Source organism: Leucoraja erinacea, chromosome 5 (assembly GCF_028641065.1).
Source record: "Leucoraja erinacea ecotype New England chromosome 5, Leri_hhj_1, whole genome shotgun sequence".
NCBI lineage: Eukaryota > Metazoa > Chordata > Chondrichthyes > Rajiformes > Rajidae > Leucoraja > Leucoraja erinaceus.
The window spans coordinates 14,639,333-14,660,225 of NC_073381.1; positions in this window are offsets into that span (position 1 = coordinate 14,639,333).

A 20,893-nucleotide genomic window follows, 5' to 3' on the forward strand; every position below is an offset into this window, starting at 1 on the left:
ATCCTCTTGCAATGAAGGCCAAAATGCCATTAGCTTTCTTCACTGCCTGCTGTACATACATGCTTCGTTTCAGTGACTGATGTACAAGCACACCCAGGTCTCGTTGCACCTCCCCTTTTCCTAATCTGACACCATTCAGATAATAATCTGCCTTCCTGTCCTTGCCACCAAAGTGGATAACCTCACATTTATCCACATTATACTGCATCTGCCATGCATCTGGCATGCACACACCCAACCTATCCATGTCACCCTGCAGCCTCATAGCATCCTCATCGCAGCTCACACTGCCACCCAGCTTTGTCATCTGCAAACATGGAGATGTTACATTTAATACCCTCATCTAAGACAGCAATATATATTATAAATAACTGGGGTCCCAGCACCAAGCCTTGCGGCACCCCACTAGTCACTGCCTGCCATTCTGAAAAAGACCCATTGATTCCTACTCTTTGCTTGCTGTCTGCCAACCAGACTGAGACTGCTCCTTGAGCCAGCATGAACATAGTGGACTTCTTCTTTGGCATGAAGGTATAATGATCAATATTTAACTTGAAAAGCATGCTCCTAATTTTAATCACACTGGATCTTGTGGGGCCATTGCCTATGTATTTCCTATATTACAGGGGTGCTGCACTTCAATAATACTTGACTGGTTGTATAAACGTACAACATCCTGATGCTGTGAAAAGCAAGTCAAATGTTCCAACCAATACTTATGCAAATCACGTTGGTATGGTGTCTTGCCTGAAATCAGATAAAAAAAATATATGATTGAAAAATAACCTTGAATTTCTATCATGTTTTAATGGCCCTGTGATTGCCCATTTGTTTTACTGTCAATTAAGTGTTTTATGAGTCGTACCCACCTCACATGTTGTGAGAAACACAAACAACGATATCTCCAATATCAAAAAGATTACTTGTTGCAGAATAGGGACATGTTGCAGGGGCCACTGAGGGACATGTGAGATACCTCAATGAGAAGCCCAATGTATCACTTAGGTGCGCTGAAGGGAATAACAATTTTCATGAAGAGATGAATGCAAACAACCCAGGGTAATCAATGAACTGCCAAGTGTGGTATGTGGAAATGAAGTGAAATCGATGCAGAATTATCTGTCGTGAAGCAAATGCAATTTTGCAGATATTTCCATTATCTTGCTACGTGAAGTTGAGTTTAGAGCAGTGTTGCGCCCCACAGGGGGGCAATTTGATTTTTAAGGGGGGCAATTGAGCACCTGGGTTTTGCAATTTTTTACCATCAGGTAAACATCCAACTGGTGATGGGATGCAAATCTTTTAGAAATGCGACAAGAGCTTTTGCTAAGTTACCCTTAGTTTTAGTTTGGGGAAGCAATATAGCGTTTAGGAATGGCCAAAAAAAAAAAAGGCCACTTTGAGATACCCAAGCCCCTTCGACCCACCAAGTCCATGCACTAGTTCTGTCATCTCACTTCCACACCCTACACACTAGGCCCAGTAGCGTGCAAACCTGCACGCCTTTGGAATGTGGGAGGCCAGCGGAACACCCAGCCAAAGACCACGCAGTCACAGGGAGAGTGTACAAACAGACAGCACCCTTCTTCAGGATTGAACCTGGGTCTCTGGTGCTGCGAGGCAGCAGCTCGACCAACTGTGCCGCCGCCAGTGGGCTGCTTGACGCTTGAACCTCCATGAGTGAACTCAGTTCGAATCATGTTGATATCAGTATTCCTGTATTGTCTCATGAGGCTCATTGGGAAAGTTTCATGTTGCACGTTGACCTGATGTGTATTTAGCAAAGCAGATTATCCCTAGGACAGGGCCCTGTGTTAACAGAAAGGCTTTTCACAACAAGAATCAAGAAGTATAATTGTTAGGAAGGAACAGCAGACAGGCAGCATCTCTGGGGAGAAGGAATGGGTGACGTTTTGGGTCAAGACCCTTCTTCAAACATTGATATGTTACTAGACCAAGTGGGACCCGTTGGGTCCCGTCCCCTCAACGTGCGGTTGCGGGGGAGGGGGGGGTGGGTAGGCGGCCAGCGGAGAGAGAGGAGGGAGAGAGAGGGGAAAGAGGGGGAGAGATGGGGGGGATAGAGTGGAGGATAGAGGGCGAGAGAGGGGATGGAGAGAGGGGGGGAGAAAGGGGGGGGGGAGAGGGGTCGGGAGAGAGGAGTGGGGAGAGGGGTGGTGGAGAGGGGGTGGTGGAGGGGGGGGGTGAGGAGAGAGGAAAGAGGCCGGGAGGGGGGGAGGGGAGGAGGGGGGGAGGTGAGAGGAGGGGGGGGAGAGAGGAGGGAGGTGAGGAGGTGGGGTGGGGGAGAGAGAGGGGGGGGAGAGAAGGGGCAAGAGAGGTGGGGGAGAGAGAGGAGAGAGAAGCCGGGGAGGGGGGAAAAAAGGAGGAGGGGGGGAAAGGAGGAGGGGGGGGGAGAGGAGAAAGGGGGGAGAGGAGAAGGGAGGAGAGGAGGAGGAGGGGGAGGATGTGGAGGCGGAGGATGTGGAGGAGGAGGAGGGGTGAGAGGGACCCGGGACCCGAGGAGGGGGGAGAGGAGGAGGATGGGGACAGGAGGAGGGGGAGAGAGACCCAACCCGATACGGACCCGACCCAAGATGGACCCGCGAGCTCGTTCTTCACTCGCAGCGCATGGAACACAGCACGCAGACTCAATGTGACGTCATCAGCCAAAGACGCCGCTTTTTCTCAACGTTTTTTCAGATTTGTGAACATTTTCGTAAATAATAGATGCAGGAGTAGACCATTCGGCCCTTCGAGCCAGCACCGCCATTCAATGTGATTAGGGCTGATCATCCCCAATCAGTACCCCGTTCCTGCCTTCTCCCCATATCCCTTGACTCTGCTATTTTTAAGAGCCCTATCTAGCTCTCTCTTGAAAGTATCCAGAGAACCGGCCTCCACCTCCCTCTGAGGCAGAGAATTCCACAGAATCACAACTCTCTGTGAGAAAAAGTGTTTCCTCGTCTCCTAAATGGCTTACCCCTTATTCTTAAACTGTGGCCCCTGGTTCTGGACTCCCCCAACATCGGGAACATGATTCCTGCCTCTAGTGTGTCCAAACCCTTAACGATCATATATGTTTCAATAAGATCCCTCTACACTCCAGAGTTTGCAAGCCCAGCAGCTCCATTCTCACACTGCCCTCTGTGGCAGGGAACACTGCCCTCTGTGGCAGGGAATTTCACAAATTCACAACTCTCTAGGTGAAAACGTTTTTTCTCACCTCAGCCTTAAATGGCCTTTCCTTTATTTTAAGACTGTGGCTCCTGGTTCTGGACTCGCCCCACATTGGGAACATGTTTCCTGCATCTAGCTTGTCTAGTCCTTTTATAATTTTATATGTTTCGATAAGATGCCCCCTCGTCCTTCTAAACTTCAGTGAATACAAGCCTAGTCTTTTCAATCTTTCCTCATATGACAGTCCCGCCATCCCAGGGATCAATCTCGCTGCACTGCCTCAATCACAAGGATGTCCTTCCTCAAATTAGGAGAACAAAACTGTACACAATATTGCAGATGTGGTCTTACCAGAGCCCTATACAACTGCAGAAGAACCCCTCTACTCCTATACTGAAATCCTCTTGTTATGAAGGCAAACATTCCATTAGCTTTCTTCACAGCCTGCTGTACCTGCACGCCAATTTTCAGTGACTTGTCTACAGGGACATCCAGGTCTCACTGCACCTCCCCCTTACCTAACCTAACCCCATTGAGATAATAATCTGCCCCCTTGTTTTTGCTGCCAAAGTGGATAAACTCAAATTTATCTATATTATACTACATCTGCCACACATCTGCCCACTCACTCAACCTGTCCAGGTCACCATGCAACCTCCTAACATCCTCTTCACGGTTCACACTGCCACCCAGCTTTGTGTCATCCACAAACTTGCTAGCGTTGCTCCTAATTCCCTCTTCCAAATCATTAATATATATGGTAAACAGTGGCGGCCCCAACACCGAGCCTTGCGGCACTCAACTCGCCACTGTCTGCCATTCTGAAAAGGACCCGTTCACTCCTACTCTTTGCTTCCTGTCTGCGAACCAATTTTCTATCCAAGTCAACACCCTACCCCCAATACCATGTGCTCTAATTTTAGTCACCGGTCTCCCGTGTGGGACCTTATCAAAGGCTTTCTGAAAGTCTAGATACACCACATCCACTGGCTCCCCTTCATCCATTTTACTTGTCACATCCTCAAAAAATTCCGGAAGTTTAGTCAAGCATGATTTCTCTTTCATAAATCCATGTTGACTTGGACTGATTCTTTTACTGCTATCCAAATGCCCCATTATTACCTCTTTAATAATTGACTCCAGCATCTTTCCCACCACCGAAGTCAGGCTACCTGGTTTGTAATTCCCCGTTTTCTCTCTCGCTCCTTTCTTGAAAAGTGGGATAACATTAGCTATCCTCAAATCCACAGGAACTGATCCTGAATCTATTGAACATTGGAAAATGATCACCAATGCGTCCACTATTTGAGGATAGCTAATGTTATCCCACTTTTCAAGAAAGGAGCGAGAGAGAAAACGGGGAATTACAAACCAGGTAGCCTGACTTCGGTGGTGGGAAAGATGCTGGAGTCAATTATTTAATGACAATTAAAAATTGAATCTGAATCTGAATCTGAATCTGAATCACTATTTCTAGAGCCACCCTCCAGAGGACCCTGGGATGCAGACCATCAGGTCCAGGGGATTTATCATCCTTCAGTCCCATTAGTCTACCCAATACTATTTCTCGCCTAATGAAAATTTCTTTCAGTTCCTCTACCCCCTTAGATCCTCTGTCCTCCTGTACATCTGGGAGATTGTTTGTGTCTTCCTTAGTGAAGACAAATCCGAAGTACCTGTACAACTCTTCTGCCATTTTCTTGTCACCCATAATAATTTCACCCGTGTCTGCCTTCAAGGGACCCACTCACTCAACCTGTCCAGGTCACCCTGCAACCTCCTAACATCCTCTTCACAGTTCACACTCAACTTTGCTACTCTTTTCCCCTTGAATCAGGTGGTCATGGTTTTGGGACCGTTGTGAGAAAGGGGATGTGGATGCTAAACAAACATCTCCACAATACAATCGATGAAACCTTAACAGCTGGCTAAGATGTTCCCTTGCCAAGGGCTTTATTTTATTTCTGAATGTCACTGACATTTAAAGGTGTTCAATATCAATTGAAAGTTGATGAGGCAATTACAATTTTAACATTTCAAAAGTAAAACATTTAAAAGAATTGAGTGAAATCAATTAAGGGGACTCAGGTAAGTCAAAAAATGTATGTGACCCTTTGGATCATCTCTCCCAGACAGTCCCTCATCTCATTTCCTCAGATATTCTCTTTTCAGTCCCTCCAGCCTTCAAAACCCATCTCTCCAGTGCACTTCCATCTCCTCCCCAAGCAGGTCCATTCCTTCAGCCCATCTTGCCCACTGAGCTTATTTATTCCAGCATCAACTCCATCCTTTCTCCTCTGGTCCAGTCACTTCCCACATACATCTGTGACTACCTGTGAAGTCCTCTGCCACATTGTCCTTTAACAGTTCCCTGGTCCCTGGTCCAAACAGACTCATCTTTACCATTCACACGCAACCCCTTTATACCTCCATCCCACCCCAGAATGGGCTGAGGTCCCTCCACTTCTAGTTCTAGGTTATCCCCGGGCAATTTACCGCTGTCAATTAACCTACAAACACGCATGTTCTTGGGATGTGGGGGGAAACCAGAGCACCCGGAGGAAACCCACGCAGTCACGGGGAGAACGTGCAAAATGCACGCAGGCAACAATCTGCGGATCAGGCACTGTCTATGGAAAGGGAAAGAGTGTTAGCATGGGTCACCGTTCCCATTAGCTTAATGGAGGTATGAATCTGTGTCTCAGTAAATCTGTATCTCCATAAATCTGTAATCCTGTGTCTCAGTAAATCTGTGATTCCCCACCCCCTCCACCCAGTGCTGAGTCTAGTGGATGGGTGTCTGGCCACTAATTCACGGCCCAACTTTGGGCTGTGGTTGGAGGTTGGGAACCAATGACTTTGGCTGAGAGGCTTAAGTAAGCCACGACTCTCCAGCCTTCAATCTTCCCGTCCACATGAACTTGAGTTGAGGTTTCTTGTGCATCCAGGACCCCATCCAGGAACTTTCACCCCTCACTCTCCTTCCAGCGACGCTTGAATGGCTGAAAACTTCCAGCGTTTCCTATCAAAGAATTGCTTCTTTTGTGCCGTAACAAAATTACGAGTCGGTGATTGTTTTCGTATGGTTTGTTCTGCAGCAAGTAATGCTGCACCCTACCATCTGTCATGAACATTTAATCACGAAGACAGCACATTTTGAGCAGCAGATTAATTTATTACTGATGAAATTCTCACCAACTCTTTGCATTTGCATTTTCCGATGGTCACACTTGCACAGCACATTACTTGGCAATCAATTATTTGCATAAATATGCACATCGCTAATTATAAATTAAAAATTCTCTGCAGACGCTATTTGCATATTAATACCTTATTCATTGCATAAATCCTGCACGCAAAAAAAAAAAATCTTGTCTTGCTCTCACAGATTTAGTAACAATTCTAAATAAAGACGTAACTGAGAGATTTCACTGTGCAATGATGCAGCTTCACGTTGCAACACTGTCAGATGTACCTATCTGCTAAGAAATTTTAAGAAGCTCTGTGAGGAGATACCTGTGGCTTTTGAATGTCCCTCCACTGTAAACCTTCCCCACCTCCACCCCTGAACTTCTTTCAAATTGACTGAGAGCCTACAGTGCAGTCTCAAACAGTGACATCTATTGGCTAACATTCATAATTCTCCGCCACCAACACAAATCACGCAACCAACTATTCCTCTAAATCCTTTTAAGGGTCAAAGTTGTGCAGAAACAATTTGAGATATCAGCCATGGCTGAGCTGATAACATCCCTGCAACAGGGTCAGAGATCAGTGTTCAAGTCCTATTCTAATGACTTGCAGGTGAATAAACTAAGATGCTGCTCCCAGAAGAGACTAACATAATGCTGTGCTTCATACAAGCCATTAAACCAAGGCTTTGTCTCACCTGCTGAATAACACATTGACCATTTTTTGTTTTCTCAAATGTTTCCAACTGCTTCCCGACATGAGTTCACCTTCCTTAAACACCAGAATCAAACACATTGATCACCACACTTTTCAATCTGCAAGCTGTTTCCACTCCACAATGCAGAGTTACCACAATGTGCTCTGGATTCACAGCTAATGTGGTTATTGTTCCCACATCTAGTTAAATCTAAGATGTTAATCTTTACTTTGAAAACAGTATTGATTAAAAAAAAAACATATTAAATATAAGCTGCAGATCTTGTCTGATTCCAAAACTGGTTCACTTTTGAACATGGCATTGGGCGGCACGGTGGCGCAGCTGCCTTACAGTAGCAATGTTACAAAATTTTCAGATTTAAAAAATCAAGTCTGCAATTTATCCCATCAGATAAAGCATAACAATAAGTTTAATTTGACACCTAATTCACTTTCATATCTCAAGTAATAAAAAAGTTATGGCCATTTTCATACTCGGAAATTAGCATCTTGTTCCCTATTGATTTTCTATGGACATAACAAAAAAGCTGTGATCGTGGACAGTCAAAAGCCCATAACCTTCTTAAAAATTAAGAGAACTGAATGACATTTTCAGTTATCATAGATTGAAGCATTCTGAAACAAATATAAAATAATCTTACTTGGATGACCTGAAATTAAAGCATATAATTAGTTAGTTACCCAATTGTAGCTAATTTCAAACTTCAATTACTAGATCTAAACATCTATCCATTTCTTAATAAATGATTAACATTTTTAAATTAGCCCAAGTGTCCAAATAATATTCACATATAATTCACAATAAAACATGATTTTTAAATCTCATTTACATCAATTTATAGGCCAAATGGAAGGAATTTAGTCCATTTGCTGTAAATTAAAGTCAATTTAAATCGGCTTTCTAGTGGGTTCCTGTGAACGCGCTGGTTTAGAACATTCATATTGTGCTGGATTTGTGCCCTCAAGTGCCCAGAAAAATACTGCGGGATATAAAGAGCCCAAAATAAGCTACTCGCTATAGAAAACTTTATATACAGGGTTAAACACAAGCCCCATTTAATGTAAAAATAAGGTACATACCTTTAATTGTTTGCTTTATAAAACCCTGGGGCTGCGAGAGGTTGCGGAGTGAGAGAGTGATTTTTAAACTACTATAAATATTATACAAGGCCATAAAAACTAATAATACCTTTTGCGACGGGGTCTTTCAGCGATTTTCCGTTAATGATTTACTAGGCTGAACATTTTCGATTGGAACAGCCTAGTAAAAATCGCGTTTTAAACCCGCCCCCTCTAAACAGCGCAAAAATCACACACAAGGGGTGGGGCAGATGCTCAACCACGATTCAGGTACGTTTTGTAACATACCTACTTACAGCGCCAGAAACCCGGGTTTGATTCTGACTGTGGGTACTGTTTGTAAGGAGTTGGCATTTTCTCCCTGTGACCCCCATGGTTTTCTCTGGGTGCTCCAGTTTCCTCCTGCATTCTAAAGACATGCAGGTTTGTAGGTTAATTAGCTTCTGTTCCTAGAGTGTAGGATAGAACTAGTATATGGGTTATCATTTATTCATCGTGGACAAGTGACTAGTGGGGTACCGCAAGCCTCGGTGCTGGGACCGCAGATATTTACAATATACATCAATGATTTGGATGAAGGAATTCAAAGTAACATTAGCAAATTTGCAGATGACACAAAGCTGGGTGGCAGAGTGAACTGTGAGGAGGATGCTATAAGAATGCAGGGTGACTTGGACAGGTTGGGGGGAGTGGGCAGATGCATGGCAAATTAAGTTTAATGCGGATAAATGTGAGGTTATCCACTTTGGTAGCAAAAACAGGAAGGCAAATTACTATCTAAATGGCTTCAAGTTGGGAGAAGGGGAAGTACAACGGGATCTGGGGGTCCTTGTATATCAGTCTATGAAAGTAAGCACACAGGTACAGCAGGCAGTGAAGAAAGCAAATGGCATGTTGGCCTTTATTACAAGAGGAATCGAATATAGGAGCAAAGAGGTCTTTCTGCAGTTGTACAGAGCCCTAGTGAGACCACACCTGGAGTATTGTGTGCAGTTATGGTCCCCTAATTTGAGGAAGGACATCTTTGCTATTGAGGGAGTGCAGCGTAGGTTTTCAAGGTTAATTCCCGGGATGGCGGGACTGTCATATGCTGAGAGAATGGAGCAGCTGGGCTTGTATACTCTGGAGTTTAGAAGGACGAGAGGGGATCTTATTGAGACATATAAGATTGTTAAGGGTTTGGACACGCTGGAAGCAGGAAACTTGTTCCCGATGTTGGGGGAGTCCAGAACCAGGGACCACAGTTTAAGAATAAGGAGTAAGCCATTTGGAAAGGAAATGAAGAAACACTTTTTCTCACAGAGTGCGGTGAGTTTGTGGAATTCTCTGCCTCAGAGGGCGGTGGAGGCAGGTTCTCTGGATGCTTTCAAGAGAGAGCTAGATAGGGCTCTTAAAAATAGCAGAGTCTGGGGATATGGGGAGAAGGCAGGAACGAGGTACTGATTTGGGATGACCAGCCACATTGAATGGCGGTGCTGGCTCGAAGGGCCAAATGGCCTACTCCTGCACCTATTGTCTATTGTCTATTGTCTGTCCAAATTTTCCATACTCATCAGAACTGCACACAGTTCTCTAAATGTGGCCTGACCAAAGTATATATCACCCATAACATGACAACCCACCCGAGATATTTCACAGGAGCATTGTCAGATCAAATTTGACCCCAAGGTATGCAAGGACAGGAGGAGGACAGATAAATAAAGCATTGCCAAAAATATTGGGTTTAAGTAGCTTCTGACAAGAGGAGGGTGAGGATAAAATCCCAGAGATACGTGCTCCACTTAAGTGTTTCGATTTGCACACGAAAGGCCCTGTCCCACTTGGCGATTTTTTTGGCAACTGCCGGCATAATTGACTGACGTGACAGGTCACCGAAAAATTTGCGGCGTGTTGCGGCGGTGACGCGGCGTGAGGACGTATGACGCGCAGTGTTTTTTCAAATGTCACACCATTTTTTTTGTCGCCGCTGGATATTTGAAATGTTCAAAATCTTTTGCCGGCACTGATATGAAGCCGGCAGTCGCCAAAAAAATCGCCAAGTGGTTCAGCCCCTTAAATCTGATAGATCAAATACAGAATTGTGAAGGTAATACAAATCCAGAAAATCTTGCAACTCTTGACAAGATATTAAAGTTTCTGGCGTAAGATTCTTTATCCTATTAATCAAGTGTTAACAGTTGCCAACAATCTTACAAAAGAATACTGAACAATGTAATCAAATGTGCACATCTACATAATCTGTGTTACACTCTTCCAAAATATTTCCAAGCAGCCATCTGCTTTATATTGGATTGGATAACCAAGGAGCGTCAATATAACAAAGAAATAAATGATATTTCTAGCCCGTGCTCTTTTAAGGAAGTGCGCCTTCAAGCAATTAAGAATTTATTTCTAACTGCAGCAAAGTTATTTAGTTTATTGTTGTTTATTGTTGAGTTTATTGTCATGTGTACCAAGGTACAGTGAAAAGCTTTTGTTGCGTGCTAAGCAGTATTTACAGTGTATAGATACAGGGAATAATGTTTAGATCAAGGCAAAGCCAGTAAATTCCGATCAAAGATAGTCCTAGGATCACCAATGAGGTAGATAGAAGCTCATAGATAATGAGGTAGAAACTCTACCTCTTTGAGGCCCTTGCAATTGTTTTTAACTGCACTTCAGATTCTTCAATTTTAATTGTCATGTCAGTGTACAGTACAGAGACAACGAAATGCATTTAGCATCTCCCTTGAGAGCGACTAGCAAACGATTTGAATAAAAAAAATAATAAGTGGGGCGGGGGGGGGGGGGGGGGGGGGGGGGGGGTGGTGATTGGCAGTCACCGAGGTACCTTTGTTGAGTAGAGTGACAGCCACCGGAAAGAAGCTGTTCCTCGACCTGCTGGTTCGGCAACGGAGAGACCTGTAGCGCCTCCCGGATGGTAGGAGGGTAAACAGTCCATGGTTGGGGTGAGAGCAGTCCTTGGCGATGCTGAGCGCCCTCCGCTCAGCACTTCTCTGCAGCTGTAATGTTATGCCCCTGTCCCACTTAGGAACGGAAACCTCTGGAGACCTTGTGCCCCACCCAAGGTTTCCGTGAGGTTCCCGGAGGTTCCAGTCACTCTCCCTTTTGGTGGAAAGTGGTTTCCGCGTGGTTGCGGCTTCTTCTATGTTCTGCGGTTATTTAAAAAAAAAAAAAACTGGCCTCGACTAAAAATGTTTCTCTTTACGCTACCTGATGTATTAATCATGTATTGCCTTTCTGCTGACTGGTTAGCATGCAACAAAGCTTTTCATGGTACCTCGGTACACGTGACAATAAACTAAACTAAACTGATATACTGATGTATGACATGATTAGACTTTGGTAAAGTATGATTTGACTGGATAGTGGGCAAAGAAAATGTGGGAGTTACTTGAAATTAGAGAAATTAACGTTCATACCGCTGGGTTGTAAGCTGCCCAAGTGAAATATTACGGTATTTATTCAGAATCAGAATCAGATTTTATTCGCCAAGTATGTTTTGCAACACACGAGGAATTTCATTGGCCAGGTCAGTCACACAATTAAAAGCAACAGACTCAAAAACACATTTTAACATGAACATCCACCACAGTGACTCCTACACATTCCTCACTGTGATGGAAGGCGAAATAAAGTTCAAGGCCTTCCTTTTGTTCTTCCTCGGTCGGGGACCTTGAGCCCCCATTGACGGGACGCTCTTGACTCCCGTAGCCGGCATTGTTCGGGCCCTTTTTCTTTTTCTTTTTTATTTTTTATATGCACACTTCACGGTTTTCTACTCTCTACCATCTATTTTTCCACTTTTTCCTCTTTCTATTGTTTTCTTTTTCTTGTCTTGCTTACTTCCTTCTCATAACATAAAACTAGAGGTTGTACATAGAATGGATTACGGTATTACATAGTTGGCACCTAAAATTAGGTTCCACTGTACTGTTTTGTACTGTATTAACTTCTAATAAAATAAACAAAACAAAAAAAAACAAAAAAAAAAAAAAAAAAAAAAGTTTACCCCGATCCCCTCCCCCCACATAAAACAAACCAAAGTACATTAAAAAAAAAACACTTTTATCAGACGCTAAAAATAACAAAAGGTGAAAAAACGAACGGACTGCTGGCAGGGTGGCCATCTCCCCGGCGCCCCTAGTGGTTATTACTGTTTATTACTGCTGCTCTGGATGCTAGTTTGTCTGATCTTGGAATTCCTTGGTGCATTAAACACATTGCTAAACTCATGCTGATATAATGGACACATTATTATGTTGAATGGTGATCCCCTTTTTACAATTCTTACTAGAGTTGTGGCTTAAAAGGTTTTTGTCCGAACATGAATTACAAGAGATCTTTTGAGGATAGTGCTGTGATCTAGTGTACATGATGAGCTTCTTAAGTAATCTCTTTGCCTTGAGGAATCACAGCGAGTGCATTCATAATATAAAATGTGAATGGGACTACTCAAGTTGCTTTATTAAGTACATTAATAAGCATCGGCTTAACTAGATTATGCTTCAGTAGTTTGCTTGTCACAAAGCATTGATGATCCAACAGTACAGCACAGGAACAAGTCCTTAGACCCACAATGACCTTGCTGAACATGATGCCAAATTAAACTGATCTGCTCCGCCTGGACATGGTCCATATCTGCCCCCTCCACTCCCATAACCCCCCCCCCCCCCCCCCCCCACTCCCACCCACCCAATCCCTGCATATCCATGTGGCTATCTAAAAGCCTCTTAAATACCACTAACATATCTGCCTCCACCTCCACACCTTTCAGCACGTTTTTTCTGTATAGGAAACTTGCCCCACACATCTCCTTCAACCTTGAGGGAGAACAGCACATTCACCATGCAGACCAGCACAGAGGTTGTTCATTCAGGCATCCTGCTGTAGTGTTGGCAGTGTCACTAGCCAAGGGCATCGCAATTGGTTGTTTGTCTGTGTGCTGCACCTCCCAGATTTAGGGTGGCACAGTGTGTGGCACCAGAGAGAGCTACTTCCTTACACCTCCTGCAAACTCCTGCCTAAGAGAAGTTTGCACGCACTTCCCTAAACATGGTGGGTTTCCACTGAGTGCTGCAGTTCACTCCCACATCCCAAAGACACAAGTGTTCAAGAAGGAACTGCATTTCGTTGTCTCTGTACTGTACACTGACAATGACAATTAAAATTGAATCTGAATCTGAATCTGAATCTGAGATGCTGGAAGATCGAAGGTACACAAAAATGTTGGAGAAACTCAGCGGGTGCAGCAGCATCTATGGAGCGAAGGAAATAGGCGACGTTTCGGGCTTCAGTCTGATGAAGGGTTTCGGCCCGAAACGTTGCCTATTTCCTTCACTCCATAGATGTTGCTGCACCCGCTGAGTTTCTCCAGCATTTTTGTGTACCTCCCAAAGGCACAAGGGTTGGTTGGTTAACCTCCCATCCCTCAGCCTTCGGGCTCCTCCTCCTCGTTTTTCCTTTTTTCTCCCCGCCCCCGTGGGATTTGTGTAAATGGGAGCTTGATGGTCATAATAAGGACAATGGCCCAAGTAGTCTCCTTCTGTATAGTATGTTTATTTTGGTTTAATTTAAAGATACAGCGCAGGAACAGGCCCTTCGGCCCACCGAGTCCATGCCAAACACTGATCCCCGCACATTCTACACACACTAGGGACAATTTACAATTTTAACAAGCCAATTAACCTACAAACCTGTAGTCTTGGGGTGTGGGAGGAAACCGGAGCTCCTGGGGGAAAACCTCGCAGGTCACAGGGAGAACGTACAAACAGGATTGAACCCGGGTCTCTCTAGCTGTAAGGCAGCAACTCTACTGCTGTGCTACCATGCCGCCATATTTTACAGGTCTGTTATTGTTGTACCCTCCCTAAGTCAAGCTTTGATGGAGTCTGGTAGATGCACCTTTTCTTATTTTGGATGCTTTATTAATCTCTCTGCAGGATAAATGCTACTGCAACTTGTCGACAGCATGGAGGTCTTCCAGCTTTGGCATTGCTGAGTTGCAGTGGGCAGTCGGTTGCTTGGCTATAGGTGAATGCGCTGTTGCGAATGTATTATTGTTGTCCCATTCTGTACCAACAGGTTATTTTATCCCAGCCTCAAGGAATTGTTACTACAATAGGTCTAATTAATAAATGCACAATTCACCATCCCCAATGACTAAATAAAGTTGGCAGATAAATACTGTCGCCACCTCTTCTTGCACATAGGTTAATGCCCTGTGCTAATTCTTCTATAGTCCCATAATTTATAAAGGAGCTCACCGGGGTACACGTGACCTGACGTATGAAAATCTGACTTTATGCAGATGCTCAGGCATTTTTAAAGCATTTTTCAACCTAGTAATAATAATATTAACATTTTCATGGCATTCATTAATGACTGGATACTGTATATATTCCATTAGCTTAATTGTGGGTTGTGCTACGGTGATTATTCAATGAAATGGAAGAATTATAGCAAGTGGATTTAGAGCGGTATAATATGGGTTACCATAAAAAACTGACGTTTCTAACTTACAGAGAAATCCATTTACAGACAGTTCTCAAGAACGGAACCCTCTACATAACCTGGGGACTGCCTATAGAGTCCACAAGCATTGCTTATTCACCTGAGATCTTGCTCTGAACAATCCGATTGAACCATGTGGAAAACAAAACGAAAGATGCTGAAAACCTACAATAAAAATAAAGCATACTGAAGATACAAATCCACTCCTTACCTTAAATAATCGTAAACCTAAATGATAGATTGAAGACCTACCATCTGTCTCGGACTTTATTAATGGGACTTTACTAGACTTTATCTTGCACTAAACATTATTCCCTTTGTCCCTGTATCTGTACACTGTGGATGGTCTGGTTGAAATCATGTTTAGTTGAGTTGAGTTGAGTTGAGTTGAGTTGAGTTGAGTTGAGTTTAGTTTAGTTTAGTTTAATTTAGCTTAGAATTAGAATTAGAATTAGAATTAGATTCCTTTATTGTCATTCAGACCTTTCGGTCTGAACGAAATTATGTTGCCTGCAGTCATACACAGAACCAATAAAAACAAAACATACAATAAACACAAATTAAACATCCACCACAGTGAGTTCACCAAGCACATCCTCACTGTGATGGAGGCAAAGTCTTAGTCTCCGTCTCTTCCGTCCTTGTTCTCCCTCTGCGCTGTGGCGATCGATCCAGGCCGGAGATGCCGCCCTCCAGTCCAGCGGACCTCCGTGGTGATGTCGCCACCGCCGAAAGCCGGAACGCCGTCGCCCACAGCATCAGCTCCAGGCCGCCGCCCCAGCTCCGGGCCGCCGCCTCAGCTCCAGGCCGCTGCCCCAGCTTGGGGTCCCGCAGTCTCCGCTCCAGGCCGCTGCCCCAGCTCCGGGTCCCGCAGTCTCAGCTCCGAGCCCCGCTGCTTCAGCTCCAGGCCGCTGCCAAAAGCCAGAACGCCGCACCAGCAAGTCGAGCCACCGCTGCCTCAGCCTTGAAGATGCCCAGCCTCTCGTTGGTGAGTCCTGGCTGGCTCTGCCTCCGGAGCCTCGGGGTCAGTCGCAGGTTGGAGGCCGCCAGCTCCGCCATTAGGCCTCAGCGCAGACAGAGGCAGAGAAGAGTGATACGACACGAAAAAGTTGCATTCCCCCGAAGGAAGAGACAGAGAACATGTCTCACCCCGCCCCCACCCCCCCCCCCCCCCCCCCAAACAACCCAACAAAAACTAAAACCTAACCGAAAACAAGACAAAAAAAACAACAGAGAAAAGTAAAGACAGACGGACTGCAGGCGAGCCGCTGCTGTTAACAGCGCCGCCACTTAACCATATAACCATATAACAATTACAGCACGGAAACAGGCCATCTCGGCCCTACAAGTCCATGCCGAACAAATTTTTTTCCCCTTAGTCCCACCTGCCTGCACTCGTACCATAACCCTCCATTCCCTTCTCATCCATATGCCTATCCAATTTATTTTTAAATGATACCAATGAACCTGCCTCCACCACTTCCACTGGGAGCTCATTCCACACCGCCACCACTCTCTGCGTAAAGAAGTTCCCCCTCATATTACCCCTAAACTTCTGTCCCTTAATTCTGAAGTCATGTCCTCTTGTTTGAATCTTCCCTATTCTCAAAGGGAAAAGCTTGTCCACATCAACTCTGTCTATCCCTCTCATCATTTTAAAGACCTCTATCAGGTCCCCCCTTAACCTTCTGCGCTCCAAAGAATAAAGCCCTAACTTATTCAACCTTTCTCTGTAACTTAGTTGTTGAAACCCAGGCAACATTCTAGTAAATCTCCTCTGTACTCTCTCTATTTTGTTGACATCCTTCCTATAATTTGGCGACCAAAATTGTACACCATACTCCAGATTTGGCCTCACCAATGCCTTGTACAATTTTAACATTACATCCCAGCTTCTATACTCAAACACTTCTAGAGTTACAGCGCGAAAACAGGCCCTTCGGCCCACTGAGTCCACGCCGACCTGTGGTCCCCGCACAATAACACAATTCCACACACATTAGAGACAATTTGCAAAGATACCAATCCAATTAACCAACAAACCTGTATGTCTTTGGAGTGTGGGAAGAAACCGGAGCACCCAAAGAAAGAGATTTGAAAGAGAGAAGCTTGATGGATGAGGAGGGACCCATTGTTTATACCCATCCCTGCACCCAAGCCACAACCTTCATTCACCTACTTCCACAGCTGCACATTTTCCCTGTCAGCCAACAGGATGGAGTCAACAGCATCTGGATCATCTGCAAAAAGTACCATTGACAAAAAACCTCCAACCTTAATTCAAAACACAAACGGTGCAGTGGACAGATGTTTGAAATAAATAGAGAATGCTGGAAATATGTGGCAAGTCAGGCAACATCCATGGAGAAAGAAACAGAGTGAGTAACAAACTTCTGAGTTGCAGTTGCTGTCTGAGCTGTCGGGTGATTCCAGCATTCGCATTAGCACCTGTTTCGAGCTACACTTTTCCTATAAAGAGATGTTGCCTGGTACCAGCCCTTGCAGCAGACTAAAGCTGGCACAGAAGTTGGCCTGCTTTCACTTCACAGCTGAGTAGCGAAAATGGTATGCGCAGCATAAAATATGCTGACTTCGCTAAATTGTTGGAACATAAAGTCCAGGGTGTGTCATTAACCTGGAAGTTGAATGCGTACCTCACCTTCCCCAGCATAATTCATAATGCATCTGGTCCCAATGCCCAATGTTTCGGAAGATTCATAGAGCAGATGTTGCAAGGAAGAGCGAGGCTTACTGAACTGATAGGAGTAAAGGAATTGGACCGATTGATAAATGATGCATTGTGCGTCACTTAAATCCCCATCACCAACACCCCAGGTTTGCACGTGGAATTCTCCAATTTCCAAAATAGCTCTACACGAAAGCAATTTGCAGTCATTTTTATGAAAGTTTTAAACAGCTCTGTGTCAGCAGGGCTTTATATTTTTGCACTATGATTAACGATGCAGAAATATAGCATTAATCATGCTGCGAAAATTGACTTGTTAGTGCCTCATAATTGAATAAAGAAATAATTGTGGCGCAAAGCACACAAACAACTTTCATCCGCATTGACACCAATGCTAACAATGTCTCACGGTATAGGTTATTAACACAAAATGTAAAATCAGGTGCAGCGCAAGCGTAATGGCCCAGCCAGATTGGAAATGTTATTGTCTTCAATACTATGCATCAGAACAGTGTTATAAAAGGACTTGGGGAATGTGGCAAATAGTGCATTCCAAAGTGCCTGGGAGTTGCTTCAATCATAACCTCTGGAAATGATGTCAATTGTGCCATTAACCTCTGAAATTGTGTGTTTATTACTCTGCTCACCAATATAAGAATCCCAGGTAATGATGTGTGAATGGAAACCATTAAGCATACGAGGCTGTGGCCTGACGTTCACAGTGGGCTGAAAAAGTCAATTAAAAATAGATGAGAGGGATAGACAGAGTTGATGTGGACCAGCTTTTCCCTTTGAGAATAGGGAAGATTCAAACAAGAGGGCATGACTTCAGAATTAAGGGACAGAAGTTTAGGGGTAACATGAGGGGGAACTTCTTTACTCAGAGAGTGGTAGCGGTGTGGAATGAGCTTCCAGTGGAAGTGGTGGAGGCAGGTTCGTTGGTATCATTTAAAAATAAATTGGATAGGCATAGGGATGAGAAGGGAATGGAGGGTTATGGTATGAGTGCAGGCAGGTGGGACTAAGGGAAAAAAGTTGTTAGGCACGGACTTGTAGGGCCGAGATGGCCTGTTTCCGTGCTGTAATTGTTATATGGTTATATGGTTATATGTACATGGATCGCTCTCGGATATCTAGAAGCCAAAGAGCTCTGGACCTTGGGGTATAACTGTGAATAAGAACCTAGACAATGGAGAATCTTTGATGTGATCCAATTGAAAGCCTGTCGTATAACCTGAAGTGAACCTGCTGATTAAGTCAGAGTGCTGTGGGTTCAGGTCTTGGCATAAAATTTGTCATGGACAATACACCTGAAACCGATTAGATATGTTGTATGCATTTTTTAACCAAGTTGATGTTTGCCGGACGGTGTGTTTCACAAATTGATTGCAATATTACGATTCAGAAGTGCTGACTTGAATGGACTGCACATTAGGACGGCCCTGATGGAGCTACACACAAACGTAAAACTCGCTTCAGTCAATCCCTTCGGTACATTCTCCCAAAACCTTGCCATCTTTCTCACTAACTGCCCTCGTTTAACCATTTTCATTGTCTCTGTCAATAATGGACAAATGTCATGAACATCAGTTGTGATGAGCTGCAGCTCTTGTAAAGGGTAAATCACCCAACCTGACACAATATCAAATCTTTTCCTATATAGGCTGTTTGATTTCACCATTTCCCTGCTGAGTGGAACCTGCAGAGAACAGAAATGTGCTTAGTCGAGTGTGATCTTGCTATATTGTGGCATGCTATAATGAATGCTAACCTATTTCTGTGTTGGTTATAAAACTGTTTCTGTATTTCTCATTCCAGCTTCATTTTTTTTTGTTGTAGAAAGAAAATAAAACGCAGGTTTAGCGCAGGAAGATCGGCACAGTGGCGCAGCGGTAGAGTTGCTGCCTTCCAGCATCAGACACCTGGATTCGATCCTGTCTACAAGTGCGTTGTCTGTACGTTCTTCTTGACCGTAAGGGTTTTCTCTGGGTGCTCCAATCTCTTTCCACATTATAAAGACGTGCGGGTTTACATAGAAACATAGAAATTAGGTGCAGGAGTAGGCCATTCGGCCCTTCGAGCCTGCACCACCATTCAATATGATCATGGCTGATCATCCAACTCAGTATCCCGTACCTGCCTTCTCTCCATACCCTCTGATCCCCTTATCCTTAAGCTGTGAACCCCTTGTCCAATGGACTTCCCCAACATCCTCTGGGAACAAGATCTTCCTGCATCTGCGTGAAAAAAGTGTCCAACCCCGGTTTTAACAATTTCCTGTAAGCTGTGACCCCTTGTATGGATCCCCAACATCGGGTGCAATCTCCTGCATCTAAATTCTAACAATTTTGTAAGTTTCTATAAGATCCCCTCTCAATCTCCGAAATTCTAGAGAGTATAAACCAAGTTTGTAGGTTAATTGGCTTTTGTAAATTGTCTCTGGTGTGTGGGATAGAACTGGTGGACGGGTGGTCGCTGGTCGGCACGGACTCGATGGGCTGAAGGGCCTGTTTTCATGTTATATCTTTAAAATAATTTTAAATAAGGATTGGGGGCAGTCCTCTGACAAAACATGAGTTGTCGTTCAGAAGGCAACATCTGTCCACAAAACAGGTGTAAAGCATCCCAAGTCATGACTTTAAAGAGGAGCAAGGATTCTCACTTCAATATCCCATCCAGAACTCAATGAGGGTCAGTTAGATTCATAGTCATACAGCATGGAAACAGGCTCTTTAGCCCAACTTGCCCATGCAGACCAAGCTGCCCCAACTAGACTAGTCCCACCTGCCCGCGTTTGCCCCATATCCCTCTAAACCTCTACTGCCGATGTAGTTGCCAAATGTCTTTAAATGTTGTTATAGTATCTGCCTTAACTACCTCTTATGTAGCTCATTCCATACACCTACCACACTGTTGCCCCTCAGGTTCATATTATATCTTTCCCCTCACACCTTAAACCTATGCCTACCGATTGTTGATTCCCCAAAAGACTCTGTGCATCTACCCTATCTGTTCCCTTCATGATCTAATAAACATAGACATAGACATAGAAAATAGGTGCAGGAGTAGGCCATTCGGCCCTTCGAGCCTTCAATACGATCATGGCTGATCATCCAACTCAGTATCCCGTACCTGCCTTCTCTCCATACCCCCTGATCCCTTTAGCCACAAGGTCCACATCTAACTCCCTCTTAAATATAGCCAATAAACTGGCCTCAACTACCTTCTGTGGCAGAGAATTCCACAGATTCACCACTCTCTGTGTGAAAAATGTTTTCCTTATCTCGGTCCTAAAAGATTGCTCCCCGTATCCTTAAACTGTGAGCCCTTGTTTTGGAGACCCCCAACATCGTGAACAAAATCTCCTGCATTTTTTTTGTCCACCACCCCTGCTCCATTTTGTAAGTTTCTATAAGATCCCCGATCAATCTTCTAAATTCCAGCAAGTACAAGCCGAGTCGATCCAGTCTTTCTTCATATGAAAGTCCTGCCATCCCAGGAATCAGTCTGGTGAACCTTCTCTTTACTCTA